The sequence below is a fragment of the Hylobates moloch genome, unplaced genomic scaffold (genome assembly GCF_009828535.3).
Source record: "Hylobates moloch isolate HMO894 unplaced genomic scaffold, HMol_V3 SCAFFOLD_14, whole genome shotgun sequence".
In the NCBI taxonomy this organism is placed as follows: Eukaryota; Metazoa; Chordata; class Mammalia; order Primates; family Hylobatidae; genus Hylobates; species Hylobates moloch.
The window spans coordinates 79,998,407-80,021,852 of NW_026652289.1; the positions used below are offsets into that span (position 1 = coordinate 79,998,407).

Sequence of the window (23,446 nt, forward strand, 5' to 3'; positions counted from 1 at the left end):
GTTTTTGTATTTCATCCTTTACCTCTTCCTAAGACCCAAAGAAGCTATTTCATGCCATTCTTCTCTGAACAGTTGTATTTGGATTGAAACTTAACAAGAAAATTTTCTATTCAAACAACCAGGTTTGCAAGAATGGATCCCTCTGGGCGGGGGAGGGGGTGGTGGGGCTTTTATAGATATGTCTTAAGTTTTTGGCCTATACCATTTCACAATGTCTATATAATAATTCTATTTTGCCATCCTTCCTGGGACAACCAGTTTGCCTAGTGTGCTCTAAAAGCTCCTAAGATTCTTTGCAGCTTCAAAAAAAATCGGCTTCCATTGCAAATCCCAGTTATTTGTCTTATTTTAACTCTACTATCATTACCTTCTAAAAAAGACCAACTTAAAACTATGTCTTTCATGACACAATTTGCTGTGTATCAGTTGTGTGGTCTAAAGAAGAAACTTTTTTTTTCTTTTCTTTTTTTTTGAGACGGAGTCTCGCTGTTGCCCAGGCTGGAGTGCAGTGGCGCGATCTCGGCTCACTGCAAGCTCCGCCTCTCGGGTTCACGCCATTCTCCTGCCTCAGCCTCCCGAGTAGCTGGGACTACAGGCGCCCACCACCACGCCTGGCTAATTTTTTATATTTTTAGTGGTCTCGATCTCCTGACCTCGTGATCCACCCGCCTCGGCCTCCCAAAGTGCTGGGATTACAGGCATGAGCCACTGCGCCCGGCCAGAAACTTTTTTTTTAATCCATTTTGACTGTTTGCATTTCAAACCCCTTTAGTGAAAAAACATTTTGTGTAAGATCTTACCTTGCTAGTTACTGTTGGGGTACCACATCATTTCTACACAGATTACATTCTTTTTCAATTTCTATTTCATGGCTCTGCCGTGTCATGAAATGCCCTTGTCAGCAGCGACATGAACTAGTAGTATGGTGCTGGGAGAAGATGTTGGTAATACCATTCTTCCTTAGCAGTTACCTTTCCTTCATTTCAGGAGGCCTATTGTCCAATTCACATTTTAACAAGTTCCCATTATAGCAGCTTCCCTCCAGCACTTGGTTAGGAAGTTGGAAGGGTTGCCATTCTCACAGATCTCATTAATGGATAAGAATGACAACCATAGCATGAGTCATAATGATACATTACTAATGGCCTAACAGGTCTCTCCAAGATCGGTTACTCTGGATTCTTTTTGGTGATTAATTTCAGCTATCCTGAAAGTGGGCTAACTGTCTGTACATCAAGTAACTAAACCACCAATAAAGGTCCTTTGGGGCATTTTTTCCTATGTGCTAATTTTAAAAGGCTTCAATCAGTTTCGATATAAAGCATTGTTTTATAACCTGAGTTTGTTTTGTTTTGTTTTTCTGAGGTGGAGTTTTGCTCTTGTTGCCCAGGCTGGAGTGCAATGGCACCATCTTGACTCACTGCAACCTCCACCTCTCAGGTTCAAGCCATTCTCCTGCCTCAGCCTCCTGAGTAGCTGGGATTACAGGCATTGCCACATGCCTGGCTAATTTTTTGTATTTTTAGTAGAGACAAGGTTTCACCATGTTAGCCAGGCTGGTCTCGAACTCCTGACCTCAGGTGATCCGCCCACCTCGGCCTCCCAAAGTGCTGGGATTACAGGTGTGAGCCACCACACCCGACCATAACCTGAGTCTTTTAAAGGAGGATTGTTATGGACTGATTGTGTCCTCCCAGAAATCATATGGGATGATCCTAATCCTCTATGGGATGGTATTTAGAGATAGAGCCTTTGGGAAGTAATTAGAGTTAAATGAGGTAATGAGGGTGCATGTCTCATGATAGCATTGCCCTTATAAGACACTCAAGAGCTCTCTGCCAAGGCCAGGGAGCATTACTGCCTGAGCTCTGCCTCCCATGAGATCAAGGTGGGGGCATTAGATTCCTTAGGAGCTCAAACCCTATTATGAACTGTGCATGCGAGGGATCTAGGTTGTGTATTCCTTATGTCTTAATGCCTGATGATCTGAGATGAAACAGTTTCATCCTGAAACCACCCTCCCTGCCCAGCTCACATTTGTGGAAAAATTGTCTTCCATAAAATTGGTCCTTCATGCCAAAAATATTCGGGACCTCTGGTTTAAAGCATCCAGTACTTTGTTATGGCAACCCAAGCAGAATAATACAAGGATGAAATGAAATTCAGAAGAGTTGGAGAACAATAGGTATCTTTTAGTGTTTGAAAGATAAATAAAGCCATTCCTTAAAACATGTACATAAACGTACTTGTTTAATTTGCTCATTATGTAAATAGGAATGTACTAAACACTGTCTATTGACTTGCTTTTTTTACTTAATCTATTTTGGATATCTTCCATGTCTATCATGCAGATCTACCTTATTCTTTTTCAAGGCTGCAGAATGTAGATGTGAGGTAATTTAATTAGTCCCAAACTGATAGACATTCAGCTTGTTCCCATTTTTCGCTATTACAGAAAAATGTTGCTGTGAACATCGTTGCGTACTTGTCAACACATTTCTGTAGGACAGTGATACAATTAGGATTTGTTCCCACAGTTTATACAGTTAAAATGTTGATGGATTCAAATAGGCCCTCTAAAATGTACTATTTACAGTTCTAAGGGTTTACTGATTAAATTATTTCTAGAGTCTTTCAGTGAATAGAATAATTTCCTCACCCCGCCCCCAAATTTGTATACACCCAGAGTCTCACATCAGATCTTTGGAATTAAGTTCTTGGCTGATACATTGGTTAAGATGAGGTCATACTGGATTACAGTGAGTCCTAAATCTGATGACTATAGCATCCTTATATGAAGAGAGGTCACACAGACACATGAGGAAGAAGGCCATGTGATGAATGGAGACAGATTGGAATGATGCAGCTATAAGCCGAGGAAGCTAGGAAGAGGCAAAGGATTATTCCCTAGAGCCTTCAGAGGGCGCATGGTCCTGTTCCAGAGGCTGGATTTTGGACTTCTGGCCTCTGGAACTGCGAGATAATACACTTCTGTTGGTTTAAGCTATTCAGTTTGTGGTACTTTGTCACAGCAACACTAAGAAACAAACACATCTCTTTCTAAAAGAGAGTCCATTCAGATGTATTAAGGATTAGCTTAAGGAGAAAATGATAACAATAAAATAATAAGTAAAATAATACTGCCATAGTTACAGAATTAAATCCTAAACTTTAAAACATTTACACGAAAAGTCTTACTTCATTTCGTAATTGCTATGATTGGTTTCTTTAATAAAGTGATTTTAAAAAGTCACTTTAATTTAAAAGCAATATATTTATTATATAAATGAGAAATACAAATAGGCAAAAAGATGAAAACCAACAAATCCTATCATGCCAAAAAAACCTTTCATGAGCATTTTGATTTAGATGTTTCCAGACTTTAAAAATTAATATTGACTTAAAATTTAATACTGTATACTGTTTTATAACATGCTATTTCATGTTATTTGTATATATTCCAAAAGTAGCAATACAAAGGCAGTTTTCCTTATTTTTATGTGAAATTATGAGATGTGGGGGCCTGGGCTACCCAACACTGATACAAACTTTATAACTTGGCTCTGGAGATTAACCTGCCTGAGATCTTGTGCCCTAATAAGCTCCAGAAATGAGAATATCAAGGTTCTTCTCTGGCCTCCAGCAACTGGAGGACTTGTATTAGCTGAGATTCTTCTGTGTTAACACAGCAGATTCCCTGAGTTCCAGGACTCCATCACTTGTCTTACCTCTTTAGCCTCCCTTGAGGATAAGGATCATATAGTACACTCTTTTTACCCTATTCTTCTGATGAGAGGACAGCACAGTGCCTTTTGCATAGTGGGTCATCAAGAAATTCCTGTTTATGATGATGAAGAAATGACTTGAGAGAAAGTGACTTCACCCATGTGTGTTGAATTTTTATTTTCCTTAAAACAACACATCTACTTAGTGGAAGTCATATTCAGGAAATATTCTTCATTGTACATCCATGGAACCTAGGGCTCCAGCTTCCTTTACTCACCTAGCTGGACTCTCTCAACAGTACCACCTATTAACAGATGTGGCCCCACACATAGGCATGTATGTGCCTTGCTTATGCTTGGTACAATCAAGAAGCTCTCAAAGGTGTTGCTTATGCCAAATATCCTAAAACTATTTTCCCACTGCCCTAAAGTCTTGCCTCAATTTGCAACATTACTTTTTTTTTTTTTTTTTTAATTAAGTAAGGACTCTGCTACTAGGGAGGAAAAATACATAAAGTTATAACAACCTGATGACATCTTAGTTCTCATCAGTTTATCTGACAGGCCTCCCATTGCTCAGAACTCCCACGGCATTTAGGAGATACCTTTTATCACTGCAGTGTATTGGAATGATCTCTTTTCCTGTTTTTCAAGCCACTGTGAGCTGCTTCAGGCGATTTCCAGCACCAGGCACAATTTGCCTGGCACATGGCAGGCCTTCAAAAAGATTGTTAAACCAAACTTAAGCAGCCTGCTCCCTAGGCAAGCCTTGTAGAGTTCCGAAATGAGTGTCTGAAAAAGCAAGCCAAGGGATGTAGTCTTGTGGTGAGGAATTGTTGCCATCAAATGCACTGCTTGGTTGGTTTCTGCAAGGGGCGAGAGAACCACCATAGACAAACTTGCTCCTGTCACAGATTGGCTAACTTCGACCAGTGGCTTATCTATGAAGGTGAGCAGCCTGGTTCTAATGAAGAGAATTGCCCTCAGTAATTAAAAGTTCATCATCTACAGACCCAACCCTAACCTCATAATCTAATTTAGTGTTCCCCATCCCAACAAGACTGAACCGGCTTCCTGAGGACAGGTTCTGCATCATGTGCATTTCTTGTGCTCTTAAGAGTCTAGCACAAAGTTTGGCACATAATAGGAACTGAAAAAATGATGACTAACAAACACGTAGTGCTTACCATATGCCGGGCACTCCTCTAAGCATTTTATATGTATTAATTCATTTAATCCTCACAACGCTAAGAGACAGATACTATTGTTATTATCCCCATTTTACAGAAGGGGAAAGCAAAGCACCTAGGAGTTTATGTGACTTGCTCAAGGTCACATAGTTCCACAATCCATGTTTTTAGAAACTATGCCTTACAGCATTTATTAGTATCATTTTTATTTTTATACAGACGGGGGCGGAGGTGGGGGGTGGGGGGTAGTTGTCCCCATGTCGTCCAGGCTGGTCTTGAATTCCTGGGCTTAGGTGAACCTCCTGCTTCGGCCTCCCAAAGTGCTGGGATTACAGGTGTGAGCCACTGCTCCCAGACTCTTAGTGTATTTAAATAGATGTGAATGAATAAATCTCTCCCGGAACCATAACTTTATAGGAAATTGTTTGCACCTCCTGGTACACCACTAATACACGGTCTCCCACACTAGGTTGTTCCTAGCGCACGGTCGGTCGTTCGTTGACCTTTACCCACCCTCAGTTCCTATCGCAATATCACTTCTCGCGCCACAGCAAGGCTACCGTGCGAAGCTCTGGCCACCAGGGGGCACTGTGGCCACACGTCCTTTCCCCTCCGGCGCTTAGCGACCCCCAGAGGGGCGGAGCCAACGTTGGGCGGAGCCTGCGAGACGCCCACAGCGCCAGCTATCCCGGCGGGCCCCGCGCGCGGCCGCGTTTGAATGGCCCTGAGTGGGACTCGGCCCAGAAGCCGAGGGACCCTCTAGGCTGCCAGGCGCTGATCCTCAGCGCCGAGGCTGGGCTGAGGCGCGGCGGTACCATGAGGCGCCGGTAAGTGAGTGCCGAGCCGGTGCGAGCCCCGTGCCTGCAGCTGCCCTGCCCTGGCAGGGCTACTCCAGCCGGGCTTGGCCGCGCCCTGGGCCCACCGGCAGGCCCCGCGGCGGCCTCGGCTCGGCCGGGCTCGCGGCAGCGCTGCCGGGTCGCGGGGCGGGGCGGCAAGGCCGGGGCGGAGCCCCTCTGCCGGCCCCTGCGGGGAGGGTTGGGCGGCGGGCGCTGAGGGGCTCCAGGGGCCTGGGCCGGGAGAGGCGTGGACGGAAGCTGTTGTCACTTATTTATCTTCGGGTGGAGTCGACAGCTGCACCTGGGGAAGGGGAAGGACAGAACGCGTGTGGGGCGAGCTGCTTTGAGGACAGGTTTTCCGCAGAGCGCCTAGGCCCGGCCCAGGCATTTCCTTATTTTCCGACGGGTCCTCGGATTCCTGACGGATGAGCTTTTGTTTCGCAGGACAAAAACTTGACATAACTGCATAAGAATTGTCGATTGCAACTTTAAAAACCTTATTGTATTTTCTGAAAAGTTGTTCTGTAAAGTATCTAGGCTTTTACTACGCTCTTAAATTGCTTAAATATGGAGATAACAAAGAGTTGGTTTGTTTTCTTGTAGCTTATAAAGTTCCTTGAAAACAGAGGCACTTATGTCCGTTTCTTTGCTGATTAAAAAAAAAATTGTAAGAGAAATTAGTTGTGTAATAATCATCAGTTCAGCACTTGCGAGAATTATGAGAAACTAGTCCACCTAATAGCTTAAATCTGCTGGGTTTTTGGAGTTTCTTTGGATAGCCAGCTTCAGACTTGAATTGAAACATCATCCATTAAGGCTTTTACTTGGCTAATAACTAATATTAGCCAATAATAATATTAGCCAGTGTGATCATAATGATGGGCAATATTTATTTTGTGCTTTCTATGCGCTAGGCGTATTAAGAGCTTTGCTTTGGGATATATACTGTTGTCCCCATTTTGACAGTGAAGAAACTAAGGCACAGGGAATTTTAGTATTGTAACGTGTACCGTGCAGGGTTACACAGCTAATATAATTAACACCCGAGCAGGCTGGCTCCACGCTTTTAACTCTGCTGCTCTACTACCTCCTTTATCTGTGGCTCTTTTTAGTTTACAAAGCCCTTTCATTTCATTTACTTCAACTTCGGAGACCTGAGTGTGGTTTTGTGTACACATACATTCATTCACACACCATTCATTCAAATTTTCTGCTCTTGATGATTATACTTAAGGTTTGTGCCTGAGCAAAAATTCCATTGACTATTTTAAGATAAATGGAGTTCATATGCTTTATGTGTGTTATAATTTATGTTTTGAATTCCTTTATATCCTTTCCTGAAAGTTTTGAAAGTGTTAGTCTTAGCAACTTATGTATTACTTTAAAATAAAAAGTTATATGTTACATGTTTTCATCCCTAAAACTTATTGAGTGGTTATTCTGTACTTGAAATGGTTATACTTAAACTAATACCTCCTTGACAAGGAATAGAGTTCAAAAGCAAAATCACTTAGTAAGAAATCAGCAGTTTATACTTACCTATAGCAGAGCTTTTAAATGTCATTCATCAGTTACAAAGCTTTCGATTGCCTGTATGCCCAACAGGGTGGTAGACCCAATTGGCTATACAAAAGAAATGTGCTGCAAGAATGACACTATGGACTTTGGGGACTTGGTAGAAAGAGAGTGGGAGGGGGATGAGGGATAAAAGACTACACATTGGATACCGTGTTCACTGCTTGGGTAATGGGTGCACCAGAATCTCAGAAATCACCCCTGAAGAACTGACTCATGCAACCGAACACCACCTGTTCCCCCAAAACCTATTGAAATAAAAAATAATAAAAATAAGAAATGTGCCAGGGCAACCAACCTTAGGGAGATTAATCTAGTTTGGGTTATGAAATTAACAACAAAAAATATATATGACACTCTTCATTAGTACAGTGGATGAATGCAGAACTGAACTGGGTAAAGCTTTTGCAAAAAACCAACAATTCCACTGAATAGAAGGGTGGATGGCGGGTCTAGGCATGGTTGGTAATCCCAACATTTTGGGAGGCCAAGACAGGAGGATCTCTGGAAGCCAGGAGTTCGAGAGCAGGCTAGGCAACATAGCGAGACCACATCTCTACAAAAAATTTAAAATATTTTGCCAGGCATGGTGGCATGTGTCTGTAGTCCCAGCTACTTGGGAGGCTGGGGTGGGAAGATCGCTTAAGCCCAAGAGGTCAAGGCTACAGTGAGCCGAGATTGTGCCACTGCTCTTCAGTGCAGCAACAGACCGGTGTGGCTCACACCTGTAATCCCAGCACTTTGGGAGGCCAACGGTAGGAGGAAAGCTTGAGCCCAGAAGTTTGAGACCAGCCTGGGCAACATACCAAGACCGCATCTCTACAAAACATTTTAAAATTAGGGCCAGTGGGCATGCCTGTAATCCTAGCACTTTAGGAGGCTGAGGCAGGTGGATCACGAGGTCAGGAGATCGAGACCATCCTGGCTAACACGATGAAACCCAGTCTCTACTTAAAATACAAAAAATTAGCTGGGCATGATGGCACGTGCCTGTAGTTCCAGCTATTTGGGAGGCTGAGGCAGGAGAATCGGTTGAACCCAGGAGGCAGAGGTTGCAGTGAGCCGAGATCGCACCACTGCCCTCCAGCCTGGGCAACAGAGTGAGACTCCATCTCAAAAATAAAATAAAATAAAATTAGGCAGGTGTAGTGGCATGCACCTGTAGTCACAGCTCCTTGGGAGGCTGAGGTGAGAGGATTCCTTGAGTCCAGAAGTTGGAGGCTGCAGTGAGCCATGATCATATCACTGCACTCCAGCCTGGGTGACAAAGCAAGACCCTGTCTCAGGAAAAAAAAAAAGTATTGTCTAGTAACAAGATGCATCATAACATTACATTAGTCAATATTATGTTGATGTTTTATCAATCATTATATTTGTTTTTTTTTTTTTTTTTTTTTTTTTTTGAGACGGAGTCTTGCTCTGTCGCCCAGGCTGGAGTGCAGTGGCGCGATCTCGGCTCACTGCAACCTCCGCCTCCCGGGTTCACGCCATTCTCCTGCCTCAGCCTCTCCGAGTAGCTGGGACTACAGGCGCCCGCCACCACGCCCGGCTAATTTTTTTGTATTTTTGGTAGAGACGGGGTTTCACCGTGGTCTCGATCTCCTGACCTCGTGATCCGCCCGCCTCGGCCTCCCAAAGTGCTGGGATTACAAGCGTGAGCCACCGCGCCCGGCTATATTTGTTGATCTATGTTAGTTAATTTGGTGCTTTCTGGAAAATGTATTTAGGAATATAATGTTTTTTAATTAAAGACCTTAAATGTAATACAAATGGTACTTTTACTGGGAACATACACTTTTTAAATTGGAAGGGTGTAATTTGACTTTTCTTTTTTTTTTTTTTTGAGACGGAGTCTTGCTTTTGTCTCCCAGGCTGGAGTACAGTGGCAAGATCTTGACTCACCGCAACCTCCGCCTCGTGGGTTCAAGCTATTCTCCTGCCTCAGCCTCCTGAGTAGCTGGGATTACAAGCGCCCACCACCACGCCTGGGTAATTTTTGTATTTTTAGTTGAGACTGGGTTTTGCCATGTCGGCCAAGCTGGTCTTGAACTCCTGACCCAGGTGATCTGCCCGCCTCGGCCTCCCAAAGTGCTGGGATTACAGGCGTGAGCCACCATGCCTGGTGTAATTTGACTTTTCTTTGCCAGGTTCAAATGCTGTGTTTACTATTTCTTGTTCATCTAAGTATTTTTTCACTACCAGCTTAATACCCCTTAACTTTGGAGACTTCTGCATTATATTTACCATTCTTGTTCTTGGGGCATGATGAGGGTAGAAATGAGAGAAAAGGTATTCTGAAAGGACTCCCTTTTTGGCTTCCTGTAACCACCTCTCTCTCCTTCAGTTTTATATACTGTCTGAAATTCTTTTTGCCTTGAGCAAGTCACCCAGAAACCTACCACCTATGTATGAGTCATGAGATGCTCATTCTAGCATCTCCTCTGCTCACTAGCATACTCTTAAGATGCACAGCTTGGTGTTACAGTGGGAAAGGCACTATTACTGTAAGTCACAACGCTAAGCCTGTTAGTAACTAAGTGTTCTTGGGCAAGTGATTTAATCTCATCTGAAATTATCTCCAAGGTCAAGAATCTATAAAATAGTTACTTTTTGAGGGGAGTTCTTTGGGACAGGAGGGAGACCTGTGGGGAAGAGGCCTCTGGATAGTCTTTTACATCTTAGTATGGTTAATCACAGATTATTTCTTCTAAAGGCATTTTTAAAAGCTACTTATAGGGTTGAGGAAGAAATCTTAGGATGGAATTTAAAGGCCAATAGAATATAAGCTTCAGTACAGCAGGGATTTTTGTTTGGTCCACTGATGTTTCCCTAGTGCGTAGAACAGTAATTAGTCTGTAACATGTACTTAATATTTGTTGAACTTGTAAAGAAATGAAGGAATGGGTTGCTGGGGAAAGACAAAGTTTGTTGGAGTATTGCGCAGATGCTCTGAGTACCTTGAAGGAATTCAAAATGCAAACCAACCAGAGTACAACCCATCATTCCTACAATATAAAAATACCTCCCAGCAGTAGCAAAGTGTCTGTTGTTCACTTAATTGCCTTTCAGAACTATTAAGCGATTACTGCCCTGGCTGCCCCTCTTACTCACAGAGTAAGATTTTGACCATCACCACATACTTAAGTGCCAGCTTGACATTTCAGTATGCATTTTACTCTTACTTTCAAAAACCTATGTCCTAGCTATTCTCTGTGCCACTTAATGTAATCAATAACAGGACATTTACTGTTGTAGCAAAAATGAATTATATATATTGATTAAAATTTGGCCTTTCATCCATGGAGGATTCATGGCACAGCATTTAAAAACTGGCACTCTTCAGGCGCAGTGGCTCATGCCTGTAATCCCAGCACTTTGGGAGGCCTAGGTGGGCGGATCACAAGGTCAAGAGATGGAGACCATCCTGGTCAACATGGTGAAACCCTGTCTTTACTAAAATACAAAAAATTAGTTGGGTGTGGTGATGCACGCCTGTAGCCCCAGCTACTCAGGAGGCTGAGGCAGGGGAATCACTTGAACCCGGGAGGCGGAGGTTGCAGTGAGCCGATATTGCACCACTGCACTCTGGCCTGGCAACAGAGCGAGACTCCATCTTAAAGGCAAAAAACAAAAACAAAAACAAAAAAACTGTCCCTCTTTGCCTTCCTGTTCCACAACTGCAATATAAATAATGGTCAAGAATAGTTTTTTCACATATAATTCGTATACAAAATTTCTCAGTAAGTCTATTTTGTCTACAAGATAAAGTCCAAATTCCTGACCTAGCATTCAGGGACTTCTGCATTTTAGCCAACCTACCTTTCTATTCTTTTCCCTTACAGTGGCCTGGACTCAATAATTACTTAATTATTGAATAGTTGGTATAGAAAATAAGGAAACAAAAAGCAGTTATTCTTGCCTACAAAGTATGTTTCCAGTTGAAGAAAGTCTGGCAGACGGTTTTTCAAGAAGCTTGTATGGGTGGCATTCATTGTTTGAGTGAATTATCCATTTAGTGAAAAATAGCATTAGAGACAAGAATTCCTTAAAACTCCATGTAAACAGTTTTTTCGATCCTTGTTGACAGACCTGTTGGAAACTAGGTAATACAGTCTGCCCTCAGCATCCATGGGTTCTCTGTATGGAAGCCATGAGTACAGAAGGCTGACTAGGGAACATGAGTATCCATGAATTTTGGTATCTGAGGTGGTCCTGGAACCAGTCGTACTCAGATACTGAGGGACAACTGTAATAAGAGAGGAATTAAATATGTGTATCTAGTGACATCAGTTTACATTGCAAGTAACCACTTAGTGGGACTGACTGAATCATTCTGTGCCCACAGCATTGCTTGAACAGTTCATCAGTCTGGATGGACTAGGTGATTTTGTAGTAACAAACAGCACCCAAATCTCAGTGGCTTATTTCAGAGGTTTATTTTTCCTCAGTTCATGTTACACATGAGCTGTCTGGGCCTGTGCTCCTAGTTTTCCTTGCTTAGCAATGTGGACAGGTGAGTCTTAACTTTCTGGCCTGTTGTTGGTTACCTGTTGATGGTTAGAGGTAAGGTAATGGGAGTGAATCACACACACTAGCTTTTTTTTTTTTTTTTTTTTTTTTTTTTTTTTTTTTTTTTTTTTTTTTTTTTTTTTTTTTTTTTTTTTTTTTTTAAGTTCTGGGGGTACGTGTGCAGAATGTGCTGTTTGTTACATAGGTATACACATACCATGGTGGTTTGCTGTACCCATTAACCCGTCATCTACATTAGGTGTTTCTCCTAATGCTATCCCTCCCCTAGTCCCCCACCCCCCAACAGGGCCCGGTGTGTGATGTTCCCCTCCCTGTATCCATGTGTTCTCATTGTTCAGCTCCCACTTATGAGTGAGAACATGCAGTGTTTGGTTTTCTGTCCTTGAATTAGTTGCAGTGAGCTGAGATCATGCCACTGCACTCCAGCCTGGAGACAGAGCAAGACTCCATCTCAAAAAAAAGAAAAAATAGATACCAGAATAGGTGTATCTATTCTAGGTACAATGAACATGGTTCCTGCTCTCATGGAGCTCACAGTCTAGTGAGAGGTCGTGGGCAATAAGTGCATAAGCTAATTTCCAGATGGTGATAAATGTGGTGGGGGAAAAATATAGGGTACTGCTATACAGAATGATTGTAAGTGAGGGTGGGGTTATTCTTGATTAGGTGGTGAGTTCGTGGGAGGAATATTTTAAGCAGAAAGAATGGCTTGGCCGCAAAATGGAAATAAGTTTGAAATGTTGAAGGACAGAAGGCCAGGAAGCTATTATAGTCTAAAGGAGTTGGTGGTTTGGTCAAGAATGGTGGTAATGGAAATGGAAAGAAAAGGACAGCTTGGGAATATATTATAAAGGCAAAGTCAACAAATTGGATGTAGGTTATTAAGGAAAAAAGAGATCAAGGATGAATCCTTTATTTCAGGCTTGAGAAATTGGGAGGAGGATGGTTCTGTTTACTGAGTTAGGGACTGTTGGGAGGAGCAGATTTGAGAGGGGGGGATATTAAGGGTTCTATTTTTAATATGTTAAGTTCAAGAATAGATGACTATTCGATATCCATGTGGAGTTGGGTAGTAGGCAGTTGGAGATTTGAATCCAGACTTTAGGTGAAACAGTATGATGAGAGATTTTATTTATTTATTTATTTATTTTATTTATTTTATTTTTTTTTGAGACAGTCTTGCTGTCGCCCAGGCTGGAGTGCAATGGCGCGATCTTGGCTTACTGCAACCTCCGCCTCCCGGGCTCAAGGGATTCTCCTGCCTCAGCCTCCCCGGTGGCTGGGATTACAGGTGCCTGCCACCACGCCCAGCTAATTTTTGTATTTTTAGTAGAGATGAGTTTTCACCATGTTGGCCAGGCTGGTCTCTAACTCCTGACCTCAGGTGATCCGCCCACCTAGACCTCCCAAAGTGCTGAGATTACAGGTGTGAGCCACTGCGCCTGGCCGAGATTTTATTTTTAAATGAAAGCTAATATGTTAATTTTTGTTACAGTTAAGTCTTGGACACAGGAGTCATATTTTCTTGAGCCTGCATGTGATTCTTCTGTTGGAGAAGAAAGTGTTCCGTAAGAGAGGAGGCATTTTCAAACCTTAATATACGTTCTGATTTCAGCCCAGGAGATATGGTGGTGCCCAACCACTGTAACTGATGGGGTTGTAATATAATCCTCACAAGTTTTGGACCATAAGAAAGGTTTAAGAACCGTTGTTATAAAAAGATTTTGAATGTCTCTAGCATCATTTTTGTTGATTTTTTTTGATTCTTAAAGGATGATCTACCCTTTTTTCCAAGGCTTAGGGTATACTTAACCCTGTTGACTTCTGGTACTGTAGAAATTAGGCACAAGTGTTGTAGGGTGGTGACATTAGTCCAAATAATGAAGATAGAGTTTTTGAATTAATTTATATTAGCTCGTCGTTTTGAGAGTTGAATACTACTTTATTGGTATATCCTGTCATATGTAGAGAGTCTGTCGGTTTTGAAAGTATCAGAAATACCTTTAGCAGGCAAACAAGCGTCAAAAATGATCCTTAAAGTGACAATGTTTTATGTATGTACACATTCATCCCTCATTATCTATGGGCGATTGGTTCCAGGACCTCCCAATGATATCACAATCCGAGGATGCTCAAATCCCTGATATAAAGTGGTGTAGTATTTCCACATAACCTTTGCACATCCTCCCATACACCTTAAATAATTTCTAAATTATTTATAATATCCAGTACAATGTAAATGCTATGTAAATAGTTGTTATATTATTGGGGGACTAGTGATGAGAAAAATAAGTCTGCATATTCAGTAGAGATGTATTTTTTTTTCTAAATAGTTTTGATTGGGAATTGATTGAATCCACAGATGCTGAACCCACGGATACAGAGGGCCAGTTGTATATATTTTTCCATTTCTGAGTCCAAGAAGACAATTAAAACAGAATCAAGTATTTTTTCCTCCCTGTTGAATATTTCCAGAAAATACTGGGTTATTCTAACAGGGAAAGTAAATTGGAATTTGGCGAATTCACCAGAACATGCTAGAATAATCATAACCATCTACTTCTAGGTATAAGAAGCCCTAAGTCTTCCCAAAGATTCAAGTGTTTATATAGCCATTTAAGAAAATATGTATATAATACTACTAATACATTATAATTAAGTTAAAACATACTTGCACATTATACAAAATTCAAAAGGCCCAAAAGGGAAAAGTCTTCTCCCTTCACCCCCCAGCCACACATATCCTCTCACTAGAAGTGACCTTTGTCCCCAGATTCTCTTGTATCCTTCGAAAGATATTTAGTGAATATACAAGTAGTCCCTCACAGACACACTCTTTTTTTTTTTGTTATAAATTATGGTTATTTTAATCATAAGGATAGTAATTCTCAAAGCTTAGTTTACAGTTTGACAATGGTAAATGAAAAATTTATATGTTCACAAAAATATTTTGCAAACATAGGATTTGTACTTTCTTTTTTTTTTTTTCTTTTTTTTATTATACTTTAGGTTTTAGGGTACATGTGCACAATGTGCAGGTTTGTTACATATGTATCCACGTGCCATGTTGATTTCCTGCACCCATTAACTCATCATTTAGCATTAGGTATATCTCCTAATGCTGTCCCTCCCCCCTGCCCCCACCCCACAACAGTCCCCGGAGTGTGATGTTCCCCTTCCTGTGTCCATGAGTTCTCATTGTTCAATTCCCACCTATGAGTGAGAACATGCGGTGTTTGGTTTTTTGTCCTTGCGATAGTTTACTGAGAATGATGTTTTCCAGTTTCATCCACGTCCCTACAAAGGACATGAACTCATCATTTTTTATGGCTGCATAGTATTCCATGGTGTATATGTGCCACATTTTCTTAATCCAGTCTATTGTTCTTGGACATTTGGGTTGGTTCCAACTCTTTGCTATTGTGAATAGTGCCACAATAAACATACGTGTGCATGTGTCTTTATAGCAGCATGATTTATAGTCCTTTGGGTATATACCCAGTAATGGGATGGCTGGGTCAAATGGTATTTCTACTTCTAGATCCCTGAGGAATCGCCACACTGACTTCCACAATGGTTGAACTAGTTTACAGTCCCACCAACAGTGTAAAAGTGTTCCTATTTCTCCACATCCTCTCCAGCACCTGTTGTTTCCTGATTTTTTAATGATGGCCATTCTAACTGGTGTGAGATGGTATCTCACTGTGGTTTTGATTTGCATTTCTCTGATGGCCAGTGATAATGAGCATTTCTTCATGTGTTTTTTGGCTGCATAAATGTCTTCTTTTGAAAGTGTCTGTTCATGTCCTTCGCCCACTTTTTGATGGGGTTGTTTGTTTTTTTCTCGTAAATTTGTTTGAGTTCATTGTAGATTCTGGATATTAGCCCTTTGTCAGATGAGTAGGTTGCAAAAATTTTCTCCCATTCTGTAGGTTGCCTGTTCACTCTGATAGTAGTTTCTTTTGCTGTGCAGAAGCTGTTTAGTTTAATTAGATCCCATTTGTCAATTTTGGCTTTTGTTGCCATTGCTTTTGGTGTTTTAGACATGAAGTCCTTGCCCATGCCTGTGTCCTGAATGGTATTGCCTAGGTTTTGTTGTAGGATTTTAATGGTTTTAGGTCTAACATTTAAGTCTTTAATCCATCTTGAATTAATTTTTGTATAAGGTGTAAGGAAGGGATCCAGTTTCAGCTTTCTACATATGGCTAGCCAGTTTTCCCAGCACCATTTATTAAATAGGGAATCCTTTCCCCATTTCTTGTTTTTGTCAGGTTTGTCAAAGATCAGATAGTTGTAGATAAGCGGCATCGTTTCTGAGGGCTCTGTTCTGTTCCATTGATCTATGTCTCTGTTGTGGTACCAGTACCATGCTGTTTTGGTTACTGTAGCCTTGTAGTATAGTTTGAAGTCAGGTAGCATGATGCCTCCAGCTTTGTTCTTTTGGCTTAGGATTGACTTGGTGATGCGGGCTCTTTTTTGGTTCCATATGAACTTTAAAGTAGTTTTTTCCAATTCTGTGAAGAAAGTCATTGGTAGCTTGATGGGGATGGCATTGAATCTATAAATTACCTTGGGCAGTATGGCCATTTTGACGATATTGATTCTTCCAACCCATGAGCATGGAATGTTCTTCCATTTGTTTGTATCCTCTTTGATTTCCTTGAGCAGTGGTTTGTAGTTCTCCTTGAAGAGGTCCTTCACATCCCTTGTAAGTTGGATTCCTAGGTATTTTATTCTCTTTGAAGCAATTGTGAATGGGAGTTCACTCATGATTTGGCTCTCTGTTTGTCTGTGATTGGTGTACAAGAATGCTTGTGATTTTTGTACATTGATTTTGTATCCTGAGACTTTGCTGAAGTTGCTAATCAGCTTAAGGAGATTTTGGGCTGAGACAATGGGATTTTCTAGATATACAATCATGTCATCTGCAAACAGGGACAATTTGACTTTCTCTTTTCCTAATTGAATACCCTTTATTTCCTTCTCCTGCCTGATTGCTCTGGCCAGAACTTCCAGCACTATGTTGAAAAGGAGCGGTGAGAGAGGGCATCCCTGTCTTGTGCCAGTTTTCAGAGGGAATGCTTCCAGTTTTTGCCCATTCAGTATGATATTGGCTGTGGGTTTGTCATATATAGCTCTTATTATTTTGAGATACGTCCCATCAATACCTAATTTATTGAGAGTTTTTAGCATGAAGGGTTGTTGAATTTTGTCAAAGGCCTTTTCTGCCTCTATTGAGATAATCATGTGGTTTTTGTCTTTGGTTCTGTTTATATGCTGGATTACATTTATTGATTTGCGTATGTTGAACCAGCCTTTCATCCCAGGGATGAAGCCCACTTTTTTTTTTTTTTTTTTTTTTTTTGAGACGGAGTCTCGCTCTGTCGCCCAGGCTGGAGCGCAGTGGCGCAATCTTGGCTCGCTGCAAGCTCCGCCTCCCGGGTTCACGCCATTCTCCTGCCTCAGCCTCTCCGAGTAGCTGGGACTACAGGCGCCCGCCACCACGCCCGGCTAATTTTTTGTATTTTTAGTAGAGACGGGGTTTCACCGTGGTCTCGATCTCCTGACCTCGTGATCCGCCCGCCTCGGCCTCCCAAAGTGCTGGGATTACAAGCGTGAGCCACCGCGCCCGGCCGGATGAAGCCCACTTGATCATGGTGTATAAGCTTTTTGATGTGCTGCTGGATTCGGTTTGCCAGTATTTTATTGAGGATTTTTGCATCAATGTTCATCAAGGATATTGGTCTGAAATTCTCTTTTTTGGTTATGTCTCTGCTAGGCTTTGGTATCAGGACGATGCTGGCTTCATAAAATGTGTTAGGGAGGATTCCCTCTTTGTACCTCTGGTTGGATTTGGCTGTGAATCCATCAGGTCCTGGACTCTTTTTGGTTGGTAAGCTATTGATTATTGCCACAATTTCAGAGCCTGTTATTGGTCTATTCAGAGATTCAACTTCTTCCTGGTTTAGTCTTGGGAGAGTGTATTTGTCGAGGAATTTATCCATTTCTTCTAGATTTTCTAGTTTATTTGCATAGAGGTGTTTGTAGTATTCTCTGATGGTAGATTGTATTTCTGTGGGATCGGTGGTGATATCCCCTTTTTCATTTTTTATTGCGTCTATTTGATTCTTCTCTCTTTTCTTCTTTATTAGTCTTGCTAGCGGTCTATCAATTTTGTTGATCTTTTCAAAAAACCAGCTCCTGGATTCATTAATTTTTTGAAGGTTTTTTTGTGTCTCTATTTCCTTCAGTTCTGCTCAGATTTTAGTTATTTCTTGCCTTCTGCTAGCTTTTAAATGTGTTTGCTCTTGCTTTTCTAGTTCTTTTAATTGTGATGTTAGGGTGTCAATTTTGGATCTTTCCTGCTTTCTCTTGTGGGCATTTAGTGCTATAAGTTTCCCTCTACACACTGCTTTAAATGTGTCCCAGAGATTCTGGTATGTTGTGTCTTTGTTCTCATTGGTTTCAAAGAACATCTTTATTTCTGCCTTCATTTCATTATGTACCCAGTAGTCATTCAGGAGCAGGTTGTGCAGTTTCCATGTAGTTGAGTGGTTTTGAGTGAGTTTCTTAATCCTGAGTTCTAGTTTGATTGCACTGTGGTCTGAGAGACAGTTTGTTATAATTTCTGTTCTTTTACATTTGCTGAGGAGAGCTTTACTTCCAACTATGTGGTCAGTTTTGGAATAGGTGTGGTGTGGTGCTGAAAAAAATGTATATTCTGTTGATTTGGGGTGGAGAGTTCTGTAGATGTCTATTAGGTCCACTTTGTGCAGAGCTGAGTTCAATTCCTGGATATCCTTGTTAACTTTCTGTCTCATTGATCTGTCTAATGTTGACAGTGGGGTGTTAAAATCTCCCATTATTATTGTGTGGGAGTTTAAGTCCCTTTGTAGGTCACTGAGGACTTGCTTTATGAATCTGGGTGCTCCTGTGTTGGGTGCATATATATTTAGGATAGTTAGCTCTTCTTGTTGAATTGATCCCTTTACCATTACGTAATGGCCTTCTTTGTCTCTTTTGATCTTTGTTGGTTTAAAGTCTATTTTATCAGAGACTAGGATTGCAACCCCTGCCTTTTTTTGCTTTCCATTTGCTTGATAGATCTTCCTCCATCCCTTTATTTTGAGTCTATGTGTGTCTCTGCACGTGAGATGTGTTTCCTGAATACAGCACACTGATGGGTCCTGACTCCTTATTCAGTTTGCTAGTCTGTGTCTTTTAATTGGAGCATTTAGCCCATTTACATTTAAAGTTAATATTGTTATGTGTGAATCTGATCCTGTCATTATGATGTTAGTTGGTTATTTTGCTCGTTAGTTGATGCAGTTTCTTCCTAGCCTCGACGGTCTTTACAATTTGGCATGTTTTTGCAGTGGCTGGTACCGGTTGTTCCTTTTCATGTTTAGTGCTTCCTTCAGGAGCTCTTTTAGGGCAGGCCTGGTGGTGACAAAATCACTCAGCATTTGCTTGTCTGTAAAGTATTTTATTTCTCCTTCACTTATGAAGCTTACTTTGGCGGGATATGAAATTCTGGGTTGAAAATTCTTTTCTTTAAGAATGTTGAATATCGGCCCCCACTCTCTTCTGGCTTGTAGAGTTTCTGCTGAGAGATCAGCTGTTAGTCTGATGGGCTTCCCTTTGTGGGTAACCCGACCTTTCTCTCTGGCTGCCCTTAACATTTTTTCCTTCATTTCAACTTTGGTGAATCTGACAATTATGTGTCTTGGAGTTGCTCTTCTCAAGGAGTATCTTTGTGGCGTTCTCTGTATTTCCAGAATCTGAATGTTGGCCTGCCTTGCTAGATTGGGGAAGTTCTCCTGGATAATATCTTGCAGAGTGTTTTCCAACTTGGTTCCATTCTCCCTGTCATTTTCAGGTACACCAATCGGACGTAGGTTTGGTCTTTTCACATAGTCCCAAATTTCTTGGAGGCTTTGTTCATTTCTTTTTATTCTTTTTTCTCTAAACTTCCCTTCTCGCTTCATTTCATTCATTTCATCTTCCATCAGTGATACCCTTTCTTCCAGTTGATCGCATCTGCTACTGAGGCTTCTGCAATCTTCGCGTAGTTCTCGAAACTTGGCTTTCAGCTCCATCAGCTCCTTTAAGCCCTTCTCTCCATTGGTTATTCTAGTTATCCATTCTTCTAATTTTTTTTCAAAGTTTTTAACTTCTTTGCTATTGTTTTGAATTTCCTCCCGTAGCTCGGAGTAGTTTGATCATCTGAAGCCTTCTTCTCTTAACTCGTCAAAGTCATCCTCCATCCAGCTTTGTTCAGTTGCTGGTGAGAACTGCGTTCCTTTGGAGGAGGAGAGGTGCTCTGCTTTTTAGAGTTTCCAGTTTTTCTGCTCTGTTTTTTTCCCATCTTTGTGGTTTTACTACTTTTGGTCTTTGATAATGGTGATGTACAGATGGGTTTTTGGTGTGGATGTCCTTTCTGTTTGTTAGTTTTCCTTCTACCAGACAGGACCCTCAGCTGCAGGTCTGTTGGAGTTTACTAGAGGTCCACTCCAGACCCTGTTTGGCTGGGTGTCAGCAGTGGTGGCTGCAGAACAGCGGATTTTCGTGAGACCACAAATTCAGCTGTATGATAGTTCCTCTGGAAGTTTTGTCTCAGAGGAGTACCCAGCCGAGTGAGGTGTCAGTCTGTCCCTACTGGGGGATGCCTCCCAGTTAGGCTGCTCAGGGGTGAGGGACCCATTTTAGGAGGCAGTCTGTCCGCTCTCAGATCTCCAGCTGAGTGCTGGGAGAACCACTACTCTCTTCAAAGCTGTCAGCCAGACAGGGACATTTAAGTCTGTGGAGGTTCCTGCTGACTTTTTGTCTGTGCCCTGCCCTCAGAGGTGGAGCCTACAGAGGCAGGCAGGCCTCCTTGAGCTGTGGTGGGCTCCACCCAGTTCGAGCTTCCTGGCTGCTTTGTTTACTTAAGCAAGCCTGGGCAATGGCGGGCGCCCCTCCGCCAGCATCGCCGCCGCCTTACAGGTTGATCTCAGACTGCTGTGCTAGCAATCAGCGAGATTCCTTGGGCATAGGACCCTCTGAGCCAGGTGCGGGACACAATCTCCTAGTGTGCTGTTTTCCAGGCCCATTGGAAAAGCGCAGTATTACAGTGGGACTGACCCGATTTTCCAGGTGCCGTCTGTTACCCCTTTCTTTGACTAGGAAAGGGAACTCCCTGACCCCTTGCGCTTCCCGAGTGAGGCAATGCCTCGCCCTGCTTTGGCTCGCGCACAGTGCGCTTCACCTACTGTCCTGCACCCCCTGTTTGGCACTCCCTAGTGAGATGAAACCGGTACCTCAAACAGAAATGCAGAAATCACCCGTCTTCTGTGTCGCTCAGGCTGGGAGCTGTAGACCGGAGCTGTTCCTATTTGGCCATCTTGGCTCCACCACCGCCCCCCGCCCCCCCACCCCCCCACCCCCCGTTTGTGGTCTGTCATCTGTTACTTTTTGTCTTTTTAGTAATAGCCATTCTGATTGGTGTAAGATGATATTTCATTGTAGTTTTAATTTGCATTTCTGTGATTAGTGATATTGAACATTTATTCACATGCTTCTTGGCCATTTGTCTTCTTTTGAAGAATGTCTATTCGTGTTCTTACCCTGTTTTTTAATGGGATTATTTGGGGTTTTTTGTTCAGTTGTCTGATTGTCTGAGATCCTTATAAATTCTGGATATTGGTTCACTGTCAGATATATAGTTTGTAGATACTGTCTGTTCACTTTGTTGATTCTTTGGTCATGCAGAGGCTTTCCCTTCCCAACCCCGCCTCCACACGGTCCTGCTCTGTTGTCTAGGCTGGAGTGCAGTGGCACAATCTCAGCTTAACTGCAGTCTCCACCTCCCAGGCTCAAGCTGTCCTCCCACCTCAGCCTCCCAAGTAGCTGGAACTACAGGCGCGTGCCACCATGCTCATGTAATTTTTAAAGTTTTTTTTTTTTTTTTTTTTTTTTTTTATAGAGACAGGGTCTCGGTATGTTGCCCAGGCTGGCCTCAAACTCCTGGGCTCAAGTGCTACTCCCGCCTTGGCCTTTCAAAGTGCTAGAATTACAGGTATGACCCACTGCACTGGGCCCTAAATCATATTTTCAAAAAAAAACTTTCAATATGTAGGAAAATATAATATTAATGACAAAATGCAGCACATAAAACTAAATTGCAGGCTGGGTGCAGTGGCTCACGCCTGTAATCCCACCACTTTGTGAGGCCAAGGCAGGTGGATCATGAGGTCAGGAGTTCGAGACCAGCCTGGCCAACATGGTGAAACCCCGTCTCTACTAAAAATACAAAAATAAGCCAGGCATGGTGGCATGTACCTGTAATCCCAGCTACTCAGGAGGCCAAGGCAGAAGAATCGCTTGAAGCCGGGAGGCGGAGGTTGCGGTGAACCGAGATCGTGCCACTGCATTCAAGCCTGGGCAACAGAGCAAGACTCCGTCTCAAAAAAATAAAAAACAACAAAAAAACTAAACTGCATAGGAGGAAAAGTGGTTGAATTACTGGCGATTTTGCTGGTGATTTTTTTTTTTTTTTTTTTTTTTGAGACAGGGCCTTTCTCTGTCACCCACGCTGGAGTACAGTGGTGCAATTTTGGCTCACTGCAGCCTCAACCTCCTGGGCTCAAGCGACCCTCCTGCCTCAGCGTCCTGAGTAGCTGGGACTACAGGTGTGCACCACTGTTTTTTGTATGTTTTGTAGAGGCAGGGTTTCACCACGTTGCCCAGGCAGGTCTCAAACTCCTGAGCTCAAGCAACCCAACTGCCTTTGTCTCCCAAATTGCTAGGATTACAGGAATGAGTTATCATGCCCAGCCTACTGGTGATATTTTAATTAATTAATTATTTTTTGAGACAAGAGTCTAGCTCTGTTTCCCAGGCTGGAGTGCAGTGGCGCCATCTCCGTTCACTGCAACCTCCGCATCCCAGGTTCAGGCGATTCTTGTGTCTCAGCCTCCTGAATAGCTGAGATTACAGACGTACGCCACCATGCCTGCCTAATTTTTGTATTTTTAGTAGAGATGGGATTTTGCCATATTGGCCAGGCTGGTTTCAAACTCCTGGCCTCAAGTGATATGCCTGCCTCAGCCTCCCAAAATGCTGGGATTACAGGCATGAGCCACTGCATCTGGCCTTGTTATTTTTAAAGTAAGTAATACTTATGAGATGCAAAATTTGGTATAAAGAGGGCATAAAGTAAAAATGTTTAATACTGTTGATCCCCAGCTCCCAGGTTCACCTTTGTGGAAGCATTCAGTGATTGCTGGGGGATATTCTAAAAGGAGAGAGATTATTTTTTCCATATTTATTCCTGATTTTTTCTTCTTCTATGCATCCTTCTCCTTATACCCAAATCCAAGAGTATGGAGTGGGAAGGACGGACAGCACGTAGTCTTTCTACACACATCTGTTTTTGTTTCTGTCTCTTCCCCCTCCCTGGACTTTCACATTACTCTTACTGAAACAAAGTCAATTTCATCTACAGTCATTGAAGAGAATACGACCCTCTAGGCCTAAAAGCAAGAGACATGCCATTTTCTCTGTATCATTGCAGAACATTGCTATAAATGTGTATGTCTCCCATGAATTG

The 23,446-nt window shown here is 42.3% G+C and overlaps 1 protein-coding gene across 4 annotated transcripts in view; it reads left to right on the forward strand.

Moving 5' to 3' along the window:
- KATNBL1 (katanin regulatory subunit B1 like 1) overlaps positions 1–23,446 on the forward strand; it is an 85,099-nt gene that overhangs the window by 8,350 nt on the left and 53,303 nt on the right. For 2 of the 4 annotated variants that reach the window (XM_032175194.2, XM_032175196.2), the window contains exon 1: positions 5,620–5,742. The exons of 1 other annotated variant lie outside the window; for it this stretch is intronic. The gene's annotated coding sequence lies outside the window, so the exon portion shown is untranslated. Of the gene's footprint in view, positions 1–5,596; positions 5,743–23,446 lie in introns of those variants that run through there. One more of the 4 variants, XM_032175193.2, reaches the window with a different exon arrangement.